Here is a 7244-nt window from a genome sequence, read left to right as displayed (position 1 = left end):
CCCAAAAATAAACCCAAAAATGTGCTGTTAAAAGTCTTCTTTGTTTGCAAAATTATTTATTGAAATATATCTAAAAGATTAAAACTTAGCATAAAAACATTGAAAAACTTAACATGTTTTATTTATTATTAATTAATTTGACTGTTTATAATGTAAGTATAACATTTTATATTTTTTATTAGTTAATATAACTGTTTAGCTCTAGAAACATCATAAATTTGTTTCTTTCAACTAAAATAATTTTAATGATATATCATCTTTTAAAAAAAGGTACTCATGGTGACAAAAGTCTGATATGTGTCCTCTAACGCCACCTGCAACATTTCTTATACTATGTAAATATTACATTTTTGAATTTTATATATTTGTTATACTATATATATATATATATATATATATATATATATATATATATATATATATATATATATATATATATATATATATATATATATATATATGTATATATATATATATATATATATATATATATATATATATATATATATATATATATATATATATATATATATATATATATATATATATATATATATATATATATAGTTTTCTAGATACTGGTGTATATAGCTACTGTATACATATATTATATATGTATATAGTAACTATATATACCAGTATCTAGTTTAGATATATATATTATAGTGTGTATATAGTATATATCATATACCATATACACACTATAATATATATACTATATACACATTATAATATTCAATACGCTTTCACCACGTATTGAATATTATTATTTTGTAAATCTTAAACTCTAGGTGATCTGCATTTACATAAATTTCAAAAGAAAAATTTCAAGACATATATTTTTTGGAAGTTTGTTCTGATTGGCAATTTTATGTATTTTTGGACGACTTAAAAAATAAATAAAAAAGTCAATAAAAAAACTTCATAACTTTGAAAGAACACCATAAAAATGCATTATATATACATAACCTATATATATACTCACTTTATTCAAGCAAAAATAATATATTGTATTGACAATACGCAGCCCTACCTATATATACATATACCGATATTTTAACAACCGAATCGTTTTGACTTTTAAAACACTCTGCGTTTTCAAAACATTACGTATTTTTAAAACCAACTAATCATAGAAATATATTTACGGAAAGTGTATATTAACTGTATGTTTGTGTTTGTTTTCCTTCTATTCAAGATGGTTAATTTATTTCGCAATTCGGCGTGACATCAAGCCGACTTGATGCATCCTCGTTTTATCAGGCAGGATCTTTTAGCCAGTTTTCATTGTTTTGTTAAGAAGGATCTTTTAGGCTGCTCTCCTTGTTTGAAATTATTTTTTGCTTGAAAAGTTTTGCACATATAACAGATGAGATAGTTGGCATATAGTTTAGCATATTTACAAATAACTTTATTATTAAAACTTTTTATGGTTCGTAAATATTCATTGACAACACTTTTTGTAACTCTTTTTGGTTTAAAATTCTTCATTGACATTAAGTGAAAATACTGTCACTACATCTTGTTTTAAATCGTTTAATAAATAGCTAACAAGACAACTTTCAACTTTATTCTACTAACAGAACTTTTACGTAATATAACACTTTCATTCAAAACCGCAAAAAAACTGGCCTTATATTTTTTCGGCAAAAATTCAGAAAATTAGGCCGTATACTTAAAGTAGGCCATGATATATTTAGTGAAAAGAAATATAGTTAAAATCAAAAGGGGATCAATAAAGAGAAAATTTAAAGATGAAAAAAAAGAGGATTGAAGAAGATGTAGCGAAATGTCACAAGAGAAGCAAATTTTTTGGTAAACTTTTTATGATGTTATGCTGTTCCTGTTTCTTTTACCTATATACCTATAAATGGTTATAATGCAGCTTTTTTAGAAACATCCTCAAATGCAACTTGTGATACTATATCACTATCAGTAATAACAGAAACACCAACATCTATTACTGAAGCTGGCTCATCACTTACTACTTTGTTTTCAACATCAGCTACCCAAGATACATCACTAATGCCACCATTCTCTCAGGCTGAGGAGGCTGTCTGTGATGATTTTAGCAATGTCACTACTAAAGAACCATGTGTTGATATGATAGTTGAATATGAATTTAACAAAAGTAATCATATGGGTAATCGTGATACTGATTTAACTGATACTGTTTTCTTTGAGGCTTGGAATAATGATCAGAAAATCAAAAAACGTGACTAAAGATATATAATTAACAATTGCACAGAAAACTTCCAGCATAAAAATTGTAATTTTTTCAAATCTGCACAAACTGTTGGAAAGCAGATAAGATATTTTCAACGATTAACATTTTATCTTATTAAACAAAATAAAAAAAAGGTTCTACGAAAATGGGTGTGTTATTCCCTTGTGAAAGGATCAGTATATTGCATCCTTTGTGTGGTATTCGGTTTAGGACAGCAATCAAACAATTTTTTGTCTGGCTATATAGATTGGAAAAATGTAAAGCGTGATTTCTGCCGTCTCGAAAATTCCAAACAACATAGTAAGACGGTGGAAGCAATTTTTGAAACACAGAAAAAAATTGTGCCTTTATTTTTACCTGCACTGAACGATGAAATAATAAGGTACTCTTATGGTACTCTTGAGGATAGTTTCTGTGATAAAATTTTCAACATTTAGAGGGCTTCCTTTAAGGGGTTTTGTAGAGAGCTTTGGTTCCACTAAAAATGGTAATTATCTTGGATGTTTGGAATTGGTTTCTCAGTATGATGAATTCCTTGCAAATCATATCAAACAATATGGTAACAAAGGTAAAGACTTGCTTTCATACCTTGGAAAATTATATTTATGAAGAATCTATTGAAATTATAGGGAAATCAGTGTTAAGCATAATTATTTCCTAGTTAAAGAAAGCAAAATATTTTTCTATATCACTTTACCGTTGAGTCCTGCTTCATAATGACAAATTTTTTTTAAGTTAATTCTAAAACTTTTTCATTCGGCAAGTACAAAAAAATGGAATCAGTTGAAATTACCTTACAAGATATTAGAAAATCGCCTATTACAAGATATTTGAAAATTGCCTATTACAATGTCTGCAAATAGCTGATATAATAAATCTTCTATTATAAATATCTTTGCTGTTCAGCGACAGGATTACGCCACAAATGTCATATATATATTTCGCAGCAGCACTAAAGAAAATGCAATTTTTGCTAATGTTTTTTTTTGTTTTTTTTCTACACCTAAACTTTTATTTTCACTTCTACACCAGGAAAATGGAAATTTTTAAGTGGTTTAAATATTTAGTTAATTAAATTATGTAAGTGGTTACGTTAATCTTCAAGATCGAAATTCCACATGTTTGTTAATTTTCTCTTAGGCATGGTATGATTCCTTTAGGAAAGTTGTTCCAAAATCATAAGAAAATCCTATTTTTAGCTAAATAATAAGCTGCAATCGATCAAATTCACCGTTTTCTTAAACAGCTGATGGAATCTTTTGCCCTTGCGATCAATACCTGATTAAAATACTTTAATGAGTGATCTTTTTTTTTTTTTACCTTTGTTTTGTTTCTCAACTGTTTTAGATCTTCTGCATGCTTTTGTTTTCAAGCAGTGATTTATTTGTAAAAACGGCTAACTTATTTTCAGCATTTTTTTTCTTCTGCGACTTAACTAGTTTTCAATCTGGTAGCAGTGGTTATGAAACGGTAATTATTGTGGAACCAGAACCAACACACAAAGTGGTGCATAATTCAAAATTGTTAGACGAGCAGTTATATCATGACTGAATGAACTAAATGATAAATGTTTGCAATTTATTATAGATAAAAAACAAATGTGTAAAAACAATGACTTATTAAGTAGTTGTTGTAAATTAGCTGTTGCTTTAGAAATAAATTAGCTGTTGCTTTAGAAATAAATTAGCTGTTGCTTTAGAAATAAATTAGCTGTTGCTTTAGAAATAAATTAGCTGTTGCTTTAGAAATAAATTAGCTGTTGCTTTAGAAATAAATTAGCTGTTGCTTTAGAAATAAATTAGCTGTTGCTTTAGAAATAAATTAGCTGTTGCTTTAGAAATAAATTAGCTGTTGCTTTAGAAATAAATTAGCTGTTGCTTTAGAAATAAATTAGCTGTTGCTTTAGAAATAAATTAGCTGTTGCTTTAGAAATAAATTAGCTGTTGCTTTAGAAATAAATTAGCTGTTGCTTTAGAAATAAATTAGCTGTTGCTTTAGAAATAAATTAGCTGTTGCTTTAGAAATAAATTAGCTGTTGCTTTAGAAATAAATTAGCTGTTGCTTTAGAAATAAATTAGCTGTTGCTTTAGAAATAAATTAGCTGTTGCTTTAGAAATAAATTAGCTGTTGCTTTAGAAATAAATTAGCTGTTGCTTTAGAAATAAATTAGCTGTTGCTTTAGAAATAAATTAGCTGTTGCTTTAGAAATAAATTAGCTGTTGCTTTAGAAATAAATTAGCTGTTGCTTTAGAAATAAATTAGCTGTTGCTTTAGAAATAAATTAGCTGTTGCTTTAGAAATAAATTAGCTGTTGCTTTAGAAATAAATTAGCTGTTGCTTTAGAAATAAATTAGCTGTTGCTTTAGAAATAAATTAGCTGTTGCTTTAGAAATAAATTAGCTGTTGCTTTAGAAATAAATTAGCTGTTGCTTTAGAAATAAATTAGCTGTTGCTTTAGAAATAAATTAGCTGTTGCTTTAGAAATAAATTAGCTGTTGCTTTAGAAATAAATTAGCTGTTGCTTTAGAAATAAATTAGCTGTTGCTTTAGAAATAAATTAGCTGTTGCTTTAGAAATAAATTAGCTGTTGCTTTAGAAATAAATTAGCTGTTGCTTTAGAAATAAATTAGCTGTTGCTTTAGAAATAAATTAGCTGTTGCTTTAGAAATAAATTAGCTGTTGCTTTAGAAATAAATTAGCTGTTGCTTTAGAAATAAATTAGCTGTTGCTTTAGAAATAAATTAGCTGTTGCTTTAGAAATAAATTAGCTGTTGCTTTAGAAATAAATTAGCTGTTGCTTTAGAAATAAATTAGCTGTTGCTTTAGAAATAAATTAGCTGTTGCTTTAGAAATAAATTAGCTGTTGCTTTAGAAATAAATTAGCTGTTGCTTTAGAAATAAATTAGCTGTTGCTTTAGAAATAAATTAGCTGTTGCTTTAGAAATAAATTAGCTGTTGCTTTAGAAATAAATTAGCTGTTGCTTTAGAAATAAATTAGCTGTTGCTTTAGAAATAAATTAGCTGTTGCTTTAGAAATAAATTAGCTGTTGCTTTAGAAATAAATTAGCTGTTGCTTTAGAAATAAATTAGCTGTTGCTTTAGAATATAAAAAATGCATATTGTATTCATATGCAATAGAAGCAAAATAATTTTAAGTTGCATAGTAAATTGAATAGATACTCTTTTTTGGACCCTGAAAGATGTACTATAAAATCTATTATTATTCAATTGTGTTAGATCTTAACAATTACTAATTATTAATAAAACCTGCAAGTGGTAAACCTATACAGACAGAAACAAGATCACCTGAAATGGTAAATTGTATACTTTATGAATCTTTTAAGTGGAACTTAGTTAAAAGGTTTCTAATAATAAATTATTGTTAAAAGCCGAATTAAGACGTTTGTGTAGATTATAAATAAAATATGTGCTATATATATAGTTTAATAATCTTCAACTTAATTAATAACTTTAGTTCATAAAGATGTTTTGTGAGGTTTGGCAGGTGCATAAAAAATCGATTTAGAAAATTAAATTATTTGATCAGAAAAAAATTCAATAACTTTAACTGCAACTCAAAAAACAGAATATAATTCATTTTAATTATTCTTGTTTAAAAATAAAACTAACATAAAATAAGTTTACAATAAATTTTAAAAGTAAAACAACTATAAAAATCTTTACAACTAAACCAAGTTTTAAAAAATGAGCCGAAGTTTTTCATTTTAAATTGGCGCCGTAAAAGTGTAGTTAACAGTTAAATTTAAACAGCTAATTGATACCAAAAATATAAGAAATTCAGCTGACTAAAGTCTAATTGCTTTTCCGTTTTTTCATAGCTATAATTACAATAATGTTGCAATTAACAACAATATTACTATTAACAATAATGATAACTAGAATAACAATTATAAAGGTATAACAACATAAATAACATAAATAAATTATTTAGAATAACAATTATAAAGGTATAACAACAGGAATATTTATAAAAAACAACAGCAACAAAAACAATAGCAACAATAACAACGAAAACAACAACTACGACAAAAACAACAACAACAGCAACAACAACATCAACAACAATATTGATAATAATATATTATTATAAATATTGTTATTACAACAATGATAAAAATATATTATTAAAACAGTAGATATATATATATTACAATGATTAAATTACTAGAGTTAAACCGGGTCAAACCGCACACTTTTCAATAAAAGTTAAATAACTTTTTTTTTTTTATTTTTTTTTTTATTTTTTTTTTTAATTAGATAGGTAATAAAAAACTACATAAGATAATATAAATATATGTTAAAAAAATAATAATAAAATTATCGAAATTATTAAATGTAAAGAAAAAAAATTGTGCGGTTTTAGGCGACATTCTGATTAAACCGCACACTTGAGAAAACATTGACATTTTTTTAATTTTTTTAATTTTTTTTTAATTTTTTTAACACGACTTACATTTAGGAAACTATATTAAAGTTTATACAGTTTTTGCAGCAAAAAAATTTAGTTCCAACTACACACTTTTTTGGTAAACGTGTTTCTTTGCACAACCGTTCCCGACACATCGAATTTTCGCATTGCAACATTTCTGCATGTAACTGTACTCTACACTTTTTACATTTTGCAACTTTTAATCGTTTGGCTGCTGGTACTTGTTCTTCATCATTGTTTTGCAGAGGTTACTCAGCATAGTTATGATCAGGCATTTGAGTACTTGGCATAGAGAATCTACGCTTTGCGTTAAGCAACTTTCACGGCTTCCTTTGTTGCATTTTCTTCATCTTTTTGTTTGAAGAACTCGATCACATTTTCTTCGGTAATACATTTTTCATCAAGTTTTGACATGTAGCACTGCTTCGATTTCTTAACATGCGATTGATTTCTTGCTTTTAAAAACTGCTTCAACTCTATCTCGATACTGTTTTTGCAACGCTCAACACATGCTTGATACCTATCAAAACTTTAATTGATTGTTAAAGTTGATGAAGGTAGATTAAA

The sequence above is a fragment of the Hydra vulgaris genome, chromosome 11 (genome assembly GCF_038396675.1).
Source record: "Hydra vulgaris chromosome 11, alternate assembly HydraT2T_AEP".
Classification (NCBI taxonomy): Eukaryota; Metazoa; Cnidaria; class Hydrozoa; order Anthoathecata; family Hydridae; genus Hydra; species Hydra vulgaris.
Note: the sequence above shows the minus strand (reverse complement) of the source record.